The 17,479-nt window shown below is 31.0% G+C and overlaps 1 non-coding gene across 1 annotated transcript; it reads left to right on the forward strand.

The window, feature by feature from the left end:
- The first annotated feature begins 16,932 nt into the window (after positions 1-16,932).
- Positions 16,933-17,038, forward strand: LOC128040867 (small nucleolar RNA R71). The gene has a single exon (XR_008195673.1). It is a non-coding gene; the product is annotated as a small nucleolar RNA R71 (small nucleolar RNA).
- Positions 17,039-17,479: the final 441 nt, after the last annotated feature.

Raw genomic sequence — 17,479 nt, forward strand, 5'->3', positions numbered from 1 at the left:
TCTTAAGGTTCATTATATGAAGTTTGGCTTCTAGAGTAAAGGTACCCGAACCAGCAGATTCCTCAATCCTCGCCCATTATAGGCTCATATGGATCAAGTTCGATTCAGGGGAATACATTTCCCTATGGCTGCACGGAGATGAAAATCTCACGAAGACATAGGTACGGATGTATCCCGGAAGCAATCCACTACCCTACACAGAGATAAAAACCTCACGAAGGCATAACTTCTCACTCCTACTTAAAAGGGCCAAAATTGTTCAACTCATGAAATGCATAATGCAAACAATATTTAAACAAGAAGGTAAGGAATGCAAAAGGATGTTATGAGTTTTTAAAAAAAAATATTTTCTCGACCATAAGACAAAAGTTAATTAACTTTGTGGCTCGACTCTCTTATTTTTTTTAAAAAAGTCCCCAGTGGAGTCGCCAAGCTGTCGAAACCATCTTTTGAGAAACAAAAATGTTTTAGGTTGTCGACTTTTTAAAAAATTAAAATTGGGAGTTGCCACCAATCTTTATTAGGGTGTGATTGGATCACCTAAAAAAACGGCTTTGGTCTACGAGTTTTAGAAAAATGGATCCGGGAGTCAGTTACGTATGAGGAAGGATTAGCACCCTCGTAACGCCCAAAATTGGTACCTAGTTAATTAATTAGTGTCTTAAGGTCGAGAATTTGGAAAAAAACGCAATCCTTAGCAAAACTTAAAAGGCTACATATTAAGACCCTTATTATTTCAGAAAAAGAAGATGCCACACCTAATGCGTTAGGGCACAGCATTCTAATTTTCCCCCAAAAATGAATTGGCCAAAATACTTGTACAATAAAACTTTAAAGGAACATCCACTTATCCAAGATTTAAGAAATCACACCCAATACGTTAGGGCACGATTCCTTTAGAATCCCAAACTCGAAATATTTCCTTTACTTTAAAAGAACATCCGCTTATCCAAGATTTAAGAAATCACACCCAATACGTTAGGGCACGATTCCTTTAGAATCCCAAACTCAGAATATTTCCTTTACGATTTTTAAAAAATCTTCATTTCGAGAAATCAATACGTCACATCCAATACGTTAGGACACAACGTGTTGAATTCCCAATAATGAGCTCTTATTTTGATTAAAAGAATATCCATTTTAAAAAAGTTTGATTTTTAAAAAAAATCGAGTAAAAAATGTAATGTTATGCTACATTAAATATATAATGCAATAATAAATACTACGATAGCATATAAATAATGCAAATATATGAACAAATAAATAAAATAATGGCACGCAAAATATCAAATAAATGGACATGATAAAAAACATGTAAACCTAAATTAATAGAGATGATTGAAATAAACAAAAATATACATGTACCCATGAAAATATATAAGTTTAAAATAATTAAAATAATCAAAATTAATAAAACATGTGTCTAAAAGTATACAAAAAAATATTAGTTTTAAGGTATAAATACATACAAAAGAAACATATTTGTATATATACATATAATAATAACAATAATTTTATAAAAAAATTATTAGAAATACTTATTTTAAGAAAAATATGGAAAAAAGGACTAAATTGGGTAGCAAGAAAAAAAACAGGGGTGAATCCGCAAATAAATAAAGTCTGGAGAACCAAATTGAACGCGCGAATTACATAGAGAAATTTGGAAGGGCAATTTTCCCTTCTCCTCTAAAACGGTGTCGTTCAAGAAGGGTTAAATTGAAATTAAAATAAATTAAAGAGTGAATTTAAAAAAATAAAAAAACCTAATTATAAAGACATTTAAAGGCGGAGGGGCTAAATAAAAAAATAAATAAAATTCGCAGTGGTATCACCTTCTTCCTTTTTTAAAATCGTAAATAAGTAAAAAAATAATCGAAAGAAAAAAATAGTAAGCCATCTTTAAAAAACTGCCAATCGTTCTTTTTTATTCCTCCTCCTCTTTTCTCCCCCCTTTTGTTTTTACAATGAAGGGAGAGGCCTCTATTTATAGTTGAGCCTCCCCAAATCTAACGGTACAGATCAATTACATCAACGGCTGAGATTAAAGGGTATCTACAAATTAAATCTCTAAGATTACAAAATCATATATTCTAAGATTGCATATCATATCTAAGATTGTATATCATATCTAGGATTGCATATCATATCTAAGATTGCATATCCTCAAAAATTATGTTTCCATATGTGAGCCCGGGCTAAAATTGGGTATTACACTAAAATCATGATATAAAAGCCATTTGATTTCTCTGAGTCTCCTTATTGTGTTTAGGTAATCACACGATAAAGCTTTAAGACAGTAGCCAAGAGTCACATGGTTTTAGGTGACAAGAGAAGTAACCCCTAAACTTTAAAGTCTTGCGTAAATTTTGCATGTATATATGTATAAATGAAACCTAGCTCATTAAACAAGGGCATTATTGGTTGGCTTACTAAATCTTTTCAAGTGGGCTGCAAGTTGATTGGCCAAGTGGCAAGGTCCCTGCTTGGCCAGTGAATATATTCCATTATGGGCAGCATGAATGAAGTAGTTCATATTAAAAGAAACCTTTCGGGCTGGAGGAGATCAAAATTATATGAGTGAGTGACAACACACTATTCTTAACTGCATTTCATTTGCTATAAATACAGGGCAGGGCAAGGCATACATTGTAATATTGGAGTTAGGGATACTACTACTAGAGAGGAAGAAAGGTGTAACATGAAGATAAAGAGTTTTCTGTTTGGTAGCCAAGGATGACTTGCCTGCATCTTTCCTAAAGGTTTCAATTTCTAATCCCTCTAAAACCCTTGTTTGGTGTCAGGCAGTCACCTTGGCTAACTTCACAGCCTCTTTTCTTTCATGCTACACCTTGTCTTCTTCCCCTACGCTTTGGATTATGTAGTTGTGAGAAGTAGAGGTCTGCCTCTTCCATTAAGAGATACTAAGGGAGTTGTTTGGTAGCCAAGGATGGCTTGCTTGCCACTCAAAAAGAAGTTTCAACTACAAAGCCCTGTTTGAATATATAGGGGAATTTGACCTCAATAAGTCAGTATTATCTTAGATCGCGTTAGATCGAATGGTACCATCTTTCCCTTTCAATGACTTATATCCTATAGACTAAGGGTTCAAATCTTATCATAATTAAATTGTCACAATTTCCTTTAGCAAGTGAAAGAATGCATTGTCGTTTTGTAAATTCATCATGTCTCAAAATATTTACACTCTTTATATAATCACAAGACAAATCTTCAACATGATCCGAAAATAATATTAACCTGTTGAGTAGTCTAAGAGATAAAATTCCCTAACAACCGAATTCGCTTTAATTTTTTTCCAGAATTTTAATTTGTAACAGCTGATGATGAGCCATTAATTCCTTGAGGATATGTCTTCTGAACATAAGTTAATTTGGAAAATGTGATCATGTTTTTATTTTAATAAAATATGATTAAAATAATTATATGTTATATTACACCAATATAAAATTTAATATAAATTTAAAGCGTAATATTTATTCACATTTACATGTAAATTATTTAAAAATTGATATTATAATATATTACTATGAAACTTTATTTAATTGTAAGTTGATTTTTATTGAATTTTTAATATAAATATAAATATATTTCTTTTCAATTAGATATTATAAAGATTATGGCATTTATATGAATATTAGTTTTAATGGCAGGTACTACGCACACAATTACCAAATCATAATATACTAAATTTATTTAATAGCTTTTAATAAAAATATGACTAAATAATTGTTGCTATATTAAATCATTATAAAATTAAAATTTAATTTCAAAATATAAATAAATATAATAAAATTTAATTGTAATCTTTCTCTATTTTAATTTGTCTATAGATTTTACACTCGAATTATTCAAAATATAAATATTCTGTTATTTTACAATAATACTTTATTAATTAATTTAGTGTCATGATTTTAAAGGGATATAATTGCTAAATTTGTATTAAAATTTATTTGGTAAATTAGTAAATATAAGTACTGAATATAATTATGTTGTTTGATAAAAGTAAAGACTTATTTTAATTTTTTTAATTTTAATCTTATTAATATAATATTTTATATTATTTTAAATAGTTTTGGATAAAAGATGCATATCATAATTTGAATATCTCATTTTTTAAAATGATAATTTATGTTATTTTTAATAAAATAAAATCATCTTAATATTTTGATAAGTAACTACCTACTTACTTATTTTATTCAACACTTTTTGGTTGAAAATTTTATATTAACTAAAAGGCTAAAATTGTTGAAACTGCCAAAATAAAAAAAATTATAGAAATGGGCCACTTTTTTGGATACTTAGGGAAACAAATCGATTTTGGAGAAAGTAAAAACGCGCCCCGTAGGACGCATTTTCAAATGTTTCAGTGAAAACTTGTCCTACAGGGTGCACTTTCTAACCCTTTTAACACATCAACTCTTTTGGTCAGATGGTTAAATATTAGTGATTTTGTCCTTGAGTCTCAGGTTTGTTTTCTCTCTTACTCACATTTAGGGGTGAACGTTCGATCGAAAGAAAAAAAAATTCAAGTTAATTGAGTAGACGAATCCTATTTTATCATCCTAACTCGATTTAAAATTTTCTCGAATCGAGTCAAGTGAGATGAAAGTTGAATCTAATCGAATATATTTGTTTGAGTTAAATTAAAAAAAATGACTTTGGGTCATTGTAACCACTGTCACCCACCATAAACAAATTTTCCTATTGTAATCAAAATTGTTATTAACTTTCATCCCCTCATAATTTATTTATTAATCTTTTATATACGAGTTAGCTTCTTTACTTGCTTAGTTGCTTTAATTATCTTTCGATTTTTTCACTATGTATTTTGAAATGATTTTTAATAAAAGTTATCTTAAAGATAAAATGTGAAGTTGATACTAACATAAAATTTTAACACGAATATTTTATGTCATCATCAATAATTCAATTTTAACAGAAATTTATAAAGATTTAATATGATTAAATAATTCAATAATATAAATAGTAAAAATGTGAAATTTAATTTAATAATATAAATAGTAGATATAAATAAAATTATTACTATTTAGGTTTAGAGAATTTTTTTGGATAATTTTTTATTTGGGGTAAAGGGTGAAAAGTAAAAGTTTAGGGGGAAAATAAAAAGGAGTAAAATTTTGGGGGAAAGTAAATGGGAAAAAAATACTCAAAAAAACAATTGAAGGGAAAATGGGCTTGGGGTAGATGTGGGGTGGGATGGGAGGAGAGTAAAAGTTTTGTAGGGAAAGTGGGAGGGAGTAAAAGTATTGGGGGAAAAGTAAAAAAGTTTGGGGGTAAAAATGTAAAATATTATAGTTTGGTATTCGAGTTATTCGAATTCGAAAATTAAACTCGATTCGAATTCAAAATTTGAAAAAAAATCGAGTTGACTCGAATAATTCGATTAACTCGAATAACTTGATTCATTTAACTCGAAATTCAATTTTTTTATCTTTTCGAGTCGAATCGAGTTTTACTCACCCCTACTCACATTTGTATTTTTATTTCATGTTATTTCAAGTTTTGCTTTTATTTTTAATTATTGTTTTTAACACATTAGCTTTTCTGGTTAGATGGTTAATAATAGTGATTTTATCTTTGAGTCTTAGGTTCGTTTCCTCTTCTAAGTACATTTTTATTTTTTATTTCATATTGTTTCAAGTTTTTTTCTATTTTAATTAAAAATATATTATTTTCAAGTTTTTATTTTAATTCATCTTTTATCTAATAACTCTTTTATTTATAAAATCAAATAATTGTTGTAAAATATATAATAAAATTATATTTTGATAAAAATTATATTTATTATTATGTTAAATATATTTTATCTTTTAAAAACATCAAATAATTTTTTGATATATAATATTTATATGTCAAATATTTATTTTCTCCACTTATATTGTAGGTATGGTTATTTCTAATATTATAAAATCAAATAATATTCCAAATATCATTATTATTTTATATGTAAAATATTTCAAATATCATTGTTTTTTCATCTACATTGTGGGTATGATATTTCAAATATTTTTATATGTGAAATATTTCAACTAATTATTTCAAATATCATTATGTTTATGTGTCAAAGATTTCAAATAACTATTTGAATACACATACAAAAATATATAATAATAAAATTCATTGCACTCATGATATGGATTGTAAAATAAATATTACACATATAAAAGTTATATTTACTAAAATTAATGATATTTGAAAATAATTATTTGATTTCTATAAATAAAAGAGTTATTAATTAAAAGATGAATTAAAAGTAAAAAACTTAAAAACAATATATTTATTAATTTAAAATATTAATTAAAAAAAGCTTAAAATATGGAATAAAAATACAAATGTGCTTAGAAGAGAAATCAAACTTGGGACTCAAAGATAAAATCACTATTAATGAACCATCTAACCAAATGAGCTACTGAAAGTGTTTGGTAAACAGAATTTTGGGCCTTTTTTTAACTGATTTGGGCACAAATGGAGGATTGGGTAGTCAAACCCTCTAATTATAGTGTTTGACAAGAAAATGGGTCAGATTAATTTTCAAGCGGTGGGTCCATCTTTGAACGGGAGGAAAAATGCTGCAATAAAATTTCCTTCCAAAATAGGCATTTCGCAGAAAGCAAGTGAGGGCTAATACTCTCGAGTTCCAAAATTGCAAAATAAAATAGGAGAAAATTTTGGGCAAAGGCCAAATGATGAGGCAAAAAGTGGAATGGGTGATAACACCAATCAAGAACTGACGAATCTATCGGAAAGTGAGCAGCCTTCACTATTGGTGGCAAGGAAATAAAAGATATTCTACACTGGTTGAATCGTGAGGTTGGGGAAGATATGGTAATGACGGGGAATGTTGTCGATATTGAGGGTTCGAATGATGAATTTCTGGTGGATGTGGAGGCCACATAATTTGTAACAGTTCGTTTTTCAGTGGTGTCAAAAACAGTGGTTTCGGAACTACAATTTTGACAAGAGAGTCCATAGATATATGTAATTAATATTTATGAGTTAAATATAATATAATATAATAGTGAATCATGATTTGATAGATTTTATTAATTGGTTAGTTAGTAAAGGTACAAGCAGTTTGATCCTAAAGTCAAGTGGTTTTGGAAAATGAGATATCTGAATCTCATTTTCGTAAACCGAGTCCGTAAATATTTTATTTAAATGTTTATAGAGTTGTTATATAGGTGTATTAAATTTTGGTTCGAAAATTTTAGTGATTAAATGACTAATTAAGAAAAAGGACTAAATCATAAAAACTAAAAAATAATCGGTATTGAATATTATTAGTTAAAATGCATGATTAAAAAGTTTTAAAGGTTTTATAGGAAAAATAGGCCAAAATACATTATGGTGGACGCTTGGTGTGGTTTTCTAACATTAAATAATTTATTTTAATTAAATTAATTAAAATGGAAAATGGTTAAAACATAAAATAAGTAGGAAATGGTAATTACCTTCATTTCTTTTCTTCTCCCAAAACCGAAAACACCATTGTTAATGTGAGGAATTTCGACCAAACTTCTCTTCTTGCATGGTAAGCAAATTAATTTCATTTCTTGTAATTTTTATATTTTTGAGATGGTTACAATTAGAACTAGCTAACTTGTATCTCCGCTTTCAAAATTGTTAAAGATTTTAAACTTTCCATTGGTTAATTTTATATGTTTTTTTTATAGAAAATGATAGATTTTGAAGCTTAGAAATGAAATAGGATTAATTTGTTAAGTAAATTTTGTTAAATTTGCATATAGGGACTAAAATAAAATTTAATGAAATTGTCATGAAAATTCTATAAATTTAGGTTTTAGAGGAAGTAGAAGGACATAATTGAAATCATAATGGAAAACGAAGTTCAACTGTGAAAGTTATAATAGTTTTGGTTTTATGGACTAAACTGAATAAACTGTAAAAGTTTATAGGACATTTGAATAATAAAATTAAACTGATATAAACTTATAATAGGATGATATAAGATGTTTGGAATTTATAAATTGAATTGAATTATTGAATAGATTAGAAATTGGACCAAACTAAAGATAATCGGGAAATGGAAAATTTTGTTAATTAGTCTTTAGAGAGTTGTTTGTTTGTTGTCTTGACCAGGTAAGTCCATACAGTATGTTTGTATTAAATTTTTATACATTTAGAATTATAATTGTAACTATGTTTAATTAAAATTTTTAATTGTTTACGATTCGGTACAAAAAGGTGAGATAGAGGATTAAATTGAATACAATGAATTGAAAATTGAAATAATTATGGAATTGACCTTAAATTGAAAGGAATAGGATATGTTATGTGTGATGAAGTTTTAATTGATGAAATTAGTTTATTTGACTTGATTTAGATCGATTGGTAGTGATAAGGACTAAATTGAATATATGTGAAAATATAACATAATGTTATAAACGTGAAATTGAATTAGTATGGTTATTTGAAGTGCTATTATATTTAAGAATTGATTGTTTGGTTGATGAATTTATGTAATGAAACTAAAAAACGATTACCCTATTAACTATTCTGGTAGAGTCAGATATAGTTGACATGTCATATGATAAGAAGAGTTTAGGGTTATATGACTACGTGTCGGGGAGTGCTGGGCACCCCATTTGTCAGTTATACCAACTAGTGCTAGGCACATTTATTTGTCGATTTTACTGGCTAACACAGGGTGCAATTTATTATTACGAATTTATCCGTTAGGCATTAAGTGCCAAATTGGTGTATTGGTTAGATCCATGTATCCGTCCGAGTCTGAGTCAGGTTAATAGGGACATGCATAATGTAATTAGAATAAATGATTTTCAGCTTGATTTGATACAATGATTGGATTATGCATATACATATTGAGAATTAGTTATATAAGCTTAAGGGGCCAATGTGGAAACGTGACAAATCAATGAATGTGAATTGGAATTAGTATTATGAAACAAAGTAGTTTGAAAATAAATTAGGAATTGATATATATTTAGTACAAATATGAATTGATATGAAACGAGAATGAAGTTCATATGGTTTAATATTATTTGGTTTGAGAATTCAAATTATGAAATGAAAATAATGTTTGATATTTATTTGAAAAGGGATGTATTATGGGTAAATAGGATATATGATATGATTAAGATAGTGAATTGATCAAATGATTATTGTTTTATGAATGATGATGAATTGTTGAATTAAGTGAATTGAAATGTTATATGATTGAGTTACAATATAGCATGATAAATGTTGAACTCACCTTTTTTTATATTTGATTTGTCATGATAGGAAAACTTTACCAAACTTAGTAACATGTAGCGTATAATTATATCCTGAGGTAATTTACTTGGTTTTAAATACCTGTGAACTTACTAAGCATTTGTAATGCTTACACCATTGTTTCCCTTTTCCTTGTAGTGTCAACTTGCAGAACATTTTGGCAAATCGTCGAGAAGCTCACACTATCCTAGTATTGATTCTGTAGTCTTTTGACTATATTAAGGCTTGGTTATGTGTAGTATGTACTTAGGAGTTGCTTTTGTTTACTTATATAGTGGTATGACTTGAAATCCTTGTTGGTGTAATTATGGCTAAGAATATGCTTGTTGGAAACATATACGTTTGTAAATGGTTTGAATTGTGTATTTGGTATTTGAGATGACATTTTAAGTATGCAATTATATAGGCAATATGATGTCATGATATAGATTAGCTGGTTTGAAAGAGAGGTATATAATATTTGGCATGTACCTAAGAGAGTTATGTGATTGTATATGCTAGGCTTTGAATGAATTTAACGTTTAAATGTTATGTGAATATGTATATAACTATAAGGTTGGTAATTATTGGAACAACAGAAATGTGCAAGTGTATACAATCGTAACAAATAATAAAGTGACAAGTATGTCGAGTTATCGTACCCACAGGGACTGCACAAGCAAGTATTTATGAAATATAAATTTAAGTAAATTGGACGAGGAAAATATATTGATTTGAAAGAAGTGATCTAAAAACTAAAAATTAGCTAAGTAATCAACTAAAAAAAAAGTAAAATTCCAATGCACGATTTCTAAAAAAGGTTTTAATCAATATGACATAAGTGCGTTAGATTAATCTCATTCTTTTAACTTATAATTATTAAAACTATGTTCATGTTATTACGAATAATTTCACGGCAACTTGGTCTTTTGTTAACTAATGCACATACATACTTACTCAATTAATCAATCTTTCAAACATATTCCTATGTTAAATTAATTAATCAATTTTCATAAGCAAGTATAAGATGAGCTAAGTAACAATATATTCCTATATCGAAACAGTTTAATCACAAAAATCTTACAAGTTACGCAAGGTAAGAATGTTGTTTAATACTATTGCTAATTTAATCCACTTTTACACTTAGAAGATTAATCATGCACCAATTAGATATTTTTCCATTAATTACAATTTCGATCTAATTAATAATTAATTCATTTGTTACATTACAATTATAATGCAAGCATAACATAAGCATAATTTTATCTAATTGAACAAATTGTCAAGGCCTATAACAACACAAACATGATTTGAACAATTTAAGTAATAGAATGCAATCAATCTAACAAGAACACAAATTAAGTCGTTTTAATAAAAATATAAGCACCAAAACAAAAAGCATTCATGTTTATGATCACAAAATAAACTTAAAAGATAAAGAGAAGGGAATTAGAAGGCAAATCCCGGTAATTCCTCGAAGCCAAACTAGCGTGCTTCTCTTCCTTTTTGCTTGTTCTACTGATCAAAGGCCTTCACAAAAGCTTGCTTGTTGCTGCTTCGAGGGGTTTGCTAGCTCTTTCTCAAGAGGGGAAATCAGCAAGGGAAAGGAATAAGATGGGAAAGCAATTGGAAGGGAAAATAGAGAAATGAGAGAAGAGTGATGGATAATTGTTGGATGAATGAGATCATGAGAAATGAAGAGGTGAGGAGAGTTATTTATAGTGGGAGATGACGGCTTGTATTAGCTAAAAATAGCAGCCAATCCCCTTTCCCATGGTCAACCCTTGATAGTAGGTAGAGGGGTTGAGATGGCTTTTCTAAATTTAGCTTAATGCCACAAGTGAAAATGTACCAAAAGTTGGAGAGGTTGTAACGGGTTTAGACGAAAGTTAAAGGTTGGTTTGCAAGTATTATAATCAGCTTAATTAGCTTATTTGGACAACAATTGGGTCGAAATTGGGCTACTCTCTTGGGCTCGTCCATATTCCCTCTTCAGTTGCTCAATTCAGGCCCCTTTTTGTCTACTTCAAGTTGTTAGATTTTTCTCAATAAAATTCACTTGGACCAATTAATTCAAATAAGTCTGAGAGCATGAATCTGAGTCCTCCATGGCTGTTAATTAATCATCTTGAGTTCATAAGGTGCCTCGGTACTTGAATCATTCAAGGTGACTTTCGAGCTAATTTTTCACCCTTTGTACAAAACTGTCAAAAATTAGCCAAATTACACAAATTTAGTATAAAAATAACTAAAATTTGAAATAAAGTATAATTTAAGCTCAATTTAATTATTTAATAATAAAGTCATAAAATTCGATAGAAATTACTTAGAATTTGCATAAGTTAATGTTCAAAAGTTGCTATAAAGTCTATATATTTTAGTGTTTCCACACCCCAAACTTAATTCATTTTTCATCCTGAGTAAGGCACAAATTAGATTTTAACTTACTTGGAAAGAACTATAATCTGGGCCGGGATACACCAAACTTAATTCATTGAATAGTGAATAGACTGGACCAACGAGATTTTAACTTACCTAGAAAGAACTTCAATCTGGAATTGAACAACAAAACTTGCTGACCTACTTCAAATTCTCGAAATCGGATGTGCTTGTCATGCCATCTTTTCAATCTCTCCTTGAAAATTTTGGCATTTTCATACGAGAACATTGTAAACTGAAAAATATATAGGATTTTTCTTATATAATTATCACCTTTTTACTTAAATTTGTTATTAAAACCAAGTGATTATCTAATAAATTAATGAAATATACGAAAATATGCAATTAGGACATAGAAATTATTAAAATGTGATTTTATACTTTATTATATATTTTTCATGCATAAAATGGCTTATTTTATATTAATTTGAGCATATTATATTTTTAACCTATAAAGTGGGCCATGCATGATTAAATTAAATAATAAAATATAAAGTTATATTTAATAATTCATTTTAAATATTTCATTAATAAATTGGGTTTTAATTAATTAAGTAAATTGATTAATTAAAGTGGTTAAATTATATTATTTGGTCCTCTAAACTATCTACTATTTTTGGACAGGTTTGAGAGTTTTCTTCTAATTGAAAAACCGTCCAAATTGGGGACTAAGTCAACCTAATTTTCAGCTACACATGGCTGATCATAAATCAATTTTTAGTTTAATTACACAAGGTCCTTGAAGAGTTAAAGAAATTAGAGATTTGCTGGTGACCAAGTCTTAGTCTTGAGTTGTGGTGGCACTCAAATTGACCAAGAATCAAGCAGAATCAACCACATTTCCTCAATTCATGGTTGGCCATCCTTGGAAGAAGTTTCAAATGATGGACAAACATTCGAAATTCTTCTAACTCATCAAGCTGAAGCATCTGTTTCTCTTTAGCAAGCTTGAGATCCAAATTGAGCTGCTTGAGAGCCTAGTAAGCTTTATGCTCTAACTCCAAAGGCAAATGACAGACTTTCCCAAAAACAAATCGATAGGGAGGCATCCCTAAGGGTGTTTTGTATGCTATCATGTAGGCCAATAAAGCATCATCCAGTCTTTTGGACCAGTCTCATCGGTTTTGACAAACTACTTCTTGAGTATACCTTTTATTTCTTTATTTTCCAATTTAGCCTACCTATTTGTCTGTGGATGGTAAGCTGTGGCAATTTTGTGCTTCACTCCATGTTTATCGAGCAACCATTTGAACCAGTTTTTCACAAAGTGGGACCTCTTATAACTAATGATAGCCCTAGGTGTTCCAAACCTTATGAACACATGTTTCTAAAAAAGCTTCATCACTACCTTGGCATCGTTCGTCAGATATGCCTCGGCCTCAACCCACTTAGACACATAGTCTACAGCTACTAGTATGTACCTGTTACCATAAGAAGGATGAAAGGACCGAGAAAGTCAATACCCCAAGCATCAAATAATTCTACCTTAATAACGTTTGTTCGTGGCATCTCGTTTCTGTTGGATATGTTTCCGACCCTCTGGCATCGATCACAACTCGTGCATAAGCATATCCGCCTTTGAAAAAAGTTGTCCAAAAGAATCCTGCTTGCAATACTTTGGCCGCAGTATGTGAACCTCTAAAGTGTCACCCACTTAGAAATGAATGACAATGATATAGAATATCATTTACCTCAGTTTTTGCGATGCATCTCCTGATCATTTGATATGCGCACTGTTTGAATAAGTATGACTTCTTTCAAAAGTAGTACTTTGTGTCATGAAGGAACTTCCTCCTTTGTTGGTACGACTTATCGAGCAACATCACACCATAAACTAGATTGTTAGCATAATCAACAAACCAATGTGTATTATGGATGTGATTTACCTTTAGTATGTGCTTGTCCAGAAATTTTTTGTTAATGGGAACAATAGGAGAAGTCTCTCATTATTGCTATATTCTAGATAAGTGATCTGCTACTTGGTTTTCTGTCCCTTTTCGGTCTTGAATTTCAAGGTTGAACTCTTGAAGTAGAAGTACCCACCGGATCAGTCTCGGCTTAACATCTTTCTTGGCAAGTAAGTATTTAATTATCGAATGATTTGTGAAAACAGCCACCTTGGTACCTACAAGGTAAGATCAAAAATTTTCAAAAGTAAAAACAATGGCAACTAACTTTTTTCTATTACCGTTTAATTCAATTGAGCTCTTGTCAAAGTCCGACTTGCATAGTAGATAGATGAAAAAATTTATTCCTTTGCTGGCCTATTACAGCTCCTACTGCAAAGTCACTTGCGTCACACATTAATTAAAATGGCAATTCCCAATTCGGTGTGACGATAATTGGTGTTGAAACCAACCAATTATTCAAATCATCAAAAGTATTCAAGCATTCTTTATCAAACTTGAATGTTGTGTCTTTCTCCACTAATTTGCATAAGGGTTTAGCAATTTTGGAAAAGCTTTTGATGAATCTCTGATAAAACCTAGCATGTCCCAAAAAGCTCCTAACACCTTTTACAGATATTGGATGTGGGTGTTTTTCAATAACATCTACCTTTGCTTTATCTACTTCGATCCCTTGTCTCGTTATCTGGTGCCCCAAACCAATACCTTCTTGTACCTTAAAATGACACTTTCCCCAATTGAGTACAAGGAGTGTTTCTTCACATCGCCTTAGTACCTTAGCCAAATTGTCTAAGCAATCATCGTAAGTGTCTCCGAACACTGAAAAATTGTCCATAAAAACTTCCAAAAACTTCTCAACCATGCATCTTTGAAATGTAATAGGTGAATTACATAATCCAAAGGTCGTACGTCTAAAAGCAAATGTACCGTGCAAGCATGTGAATGTTGTTTTGTGTTGATCCTCCGGTGCTACCGTGATTGGGTCTTATCCTGAGTATCTATCAAGAAAACAATAATAGTCTCGCCCTGCGAGTCTATCCAGAATTTGATCCAAGAATAAAAGTGGCCTTTTCGAGTCACCTTGTTCAATTTCTGATAATCTATACAAATTCTTCATCCAGTAACCATTCTAGTTGTATTAACTCATTGTTTTTGTTCTCCACGACCGTAATGCACCTTTATTTGACACGCACTAGATCAGAATTACCTATGAACTGTTTGAGATGGGGTAAGTTATACTTGCATCTGACCATTTAATAATTTCCTTCTTTACGATGTCCTTAATAATAAGGTTCAGTCTCCGTTGTCCATCAATCATCCCTTTCTCACCATTCTCTAGGATGATTTTGTGCATGCACACGAATGAACTAATACCCCAGATATAGGTTATGGTCCATCCAATAGCCTTCTTAAAAATGAGTTTTTCTTCCTTATGTTCTAATTTAGGTGGCTCTTAGATCAATGCTTTTGGTTGGTCATGCTATCTGCTCTCTAATTCCAGATATTCAAAGATCGATTGCGAGTTAAATCCCCTTGAGCTAGCTTCTAGAAAAGATAAATATTCATTCCCCTCCTCATTACTTGGAGGGTTTGGCATTAAGATTTGTTCCAATGGGTCATCAACAGAATTGTGTTCCCATTTTGCGGCTAATTCCTCTAACTCGGTCACTATAGAACATTCATCAATTGCATTAGGAAAACGCTTAGATTTAAATATGTTAAATGCTACTTGGTCGTCTTAAACACGCATGGTAAGCTCGCCCTTCTGCACATCAATAAGGGTCATTCCAATTGTTAGGAAAAACTTTCCTAAGATGATTGCCACCTCATTATTTGCTTCAAAGTCTAAAATACCAAAGTCAACAGGAAAAATAAATTTTTCTACACGTACCAATACATCATCGATTTTTCCTTCCAAATGTGCTAAAGATCGATATGCTAACTGAAGCGTAATTGTGGTTGGTCTAACTTCCCCTATCCCTAATTGCCAGAACATAGACATAGGCATCAAGTTTATGCTTGTCCCTAAGTCAGACAATGCCTAACCATAATAAGATGCATCGATATTGCAGGGTATGGTAAAAAATCCTGGATCCTTTAATTTTTAGGGTAGCTTATATTGCAGGAATGCACTGCATTCCTTTGTCAGAGTTACCATATCAAATTCTACAAGTCTCCACCTTTTGGATAGGATATCGTTCATGAACTTGACATAATTCAACATTTGCTCAAGAGCTTCTAACAACGGAATGTTGATATGAATTTGCTTGGGTACGTCTAAAAGCTTCTTGAACTGGGCTTCCTATTTTTTCTTCTAAAGTCTTTGAGGGTAGGGTGGTGGAGGATTCTTTACTTGCATTGGGCAATTTGTCGGCTGCGACACTCTGGATTTAACAAAGATGTTAGTTTATCAGAATTGACTAGTTTAGAAGTTACCCTATCAGAATTTATAGATTCTGGTTCTAGTGAAGTTGGATTTTCAACACTTGGTTGAACTTCCACTTTATCTCGAGTATTAGCGGACTACTCTTCAACTTCGACAGGGTTAGGCTTTAATATTTTTTCGCTCTTTAGAGTTAATGCTTTACAATGCTCTTTCCCTAGATTTCTTGGATTTTTTGTATCACTAGGAAAAACCACATTGTCGTCAGTTCCTAAGTTTAGTAGCAAATTGACCCACTTGATTCTCCAAATTCCTTAAAGTGGCGTCATTCTTTGCAATATATGCCTTCAATAGGTTTTCTAGACTATTAGAAGGTTCGACTTGTGGTGGCTTTTGAAGTAGTTGAGTAAATCCAGGTGGCTGGGTCGGTCGGGGTTGAATGTAAATGTCACTGGGTCTATCCCCTTGGTTACTCCAAGAAAAATTAGGGTGGTTTTGCCAAAACGGGTTATAAAAATTGGATTGCGGTCCCTATTCCCTCTATTCTGGTTCTAACTACCTATGTAATACAAAAATTCTATGTTTGATAGGTAATCTTCGAAAAAATACCCTTCCCTACAATAAGCACAAGCTATATTATCAAATTGATTGGGTGGCTGAGCTGCAACATTGTTAAACCCATTAGTAGTAAAATTTTTAAGCATTGAGGATATAAAAGATACTTGAGTTGTAAGTGAAGTGTGGGCGTACACTTCTTGAAGCTGCTCGATTGGTTGGCGACTGATAATTATTCTTGGCAATTCTCTTAATAATTTCATCAGCCTCATTATAAGACTTATAAAGGAGAGCACCATGGCAGAAGCATCTATTACCATCCTCGTGTGAGCATTGAGACCGTTATAAAATGTCTCCAACTGGATACAATACGGGATTCCATGATGAGGGTATTTCCATAATAGTTCTTTAAATCTTTCCCACGCTTCATATAAGGACTCATCATCCATCTGTTGGAAGGTAGTGATTTCATTTCGCAACTTAGCATTCTTGCTAGGTGAGAAATATTTCATAAGGAAGCGTTCTGCCAAATCTTGCCATGTGGTAATGGAATCTGGTGAAAATGAGTTCAACCAGGCTTGAGCTCTGTCCCTTAGTGAATATGGGAACAAATTTTATCTTAGTGCATCTTCCTGTACTCAGGCTAACTTGAAGGAATCAATCACCTCCATAAAAATCTGAGGTGAAGGTGAGGATCTTCAATAGACATTCCATTAAACTGACCCATTGTCTGAAGCATTTGGAACATAAATGACTTCAACTTGAATTTTTGTGCCTCGATCTCAGGCCTTCTAATTTTCGAACTAAGCTCATTAAATAGTGGCATAGCATACTGTCTTAAGGCTCTATTCCTGTCATCAGCAACAAGGATGGATTTTGAGCATGATCTGCTCTATTTCCTTGATTTTAGTTTTCAAGGTTT

This window comes from Gossypium raimondii, chromosome 4, assembly GCF_025698545.1.
Source record: "Gossypium raimondii isolate GPD5lz chromosome 4, ASM2569854v1, whole genome shotgun sequence".
Classification (NCBI taxonomy): domain Eukaryota; kingdom Viridiplantae; phylum Streptophyta; class Magnoliopsida; order Malvales; family Malvaceae; genus Gossypium; species Gossypium raimondii.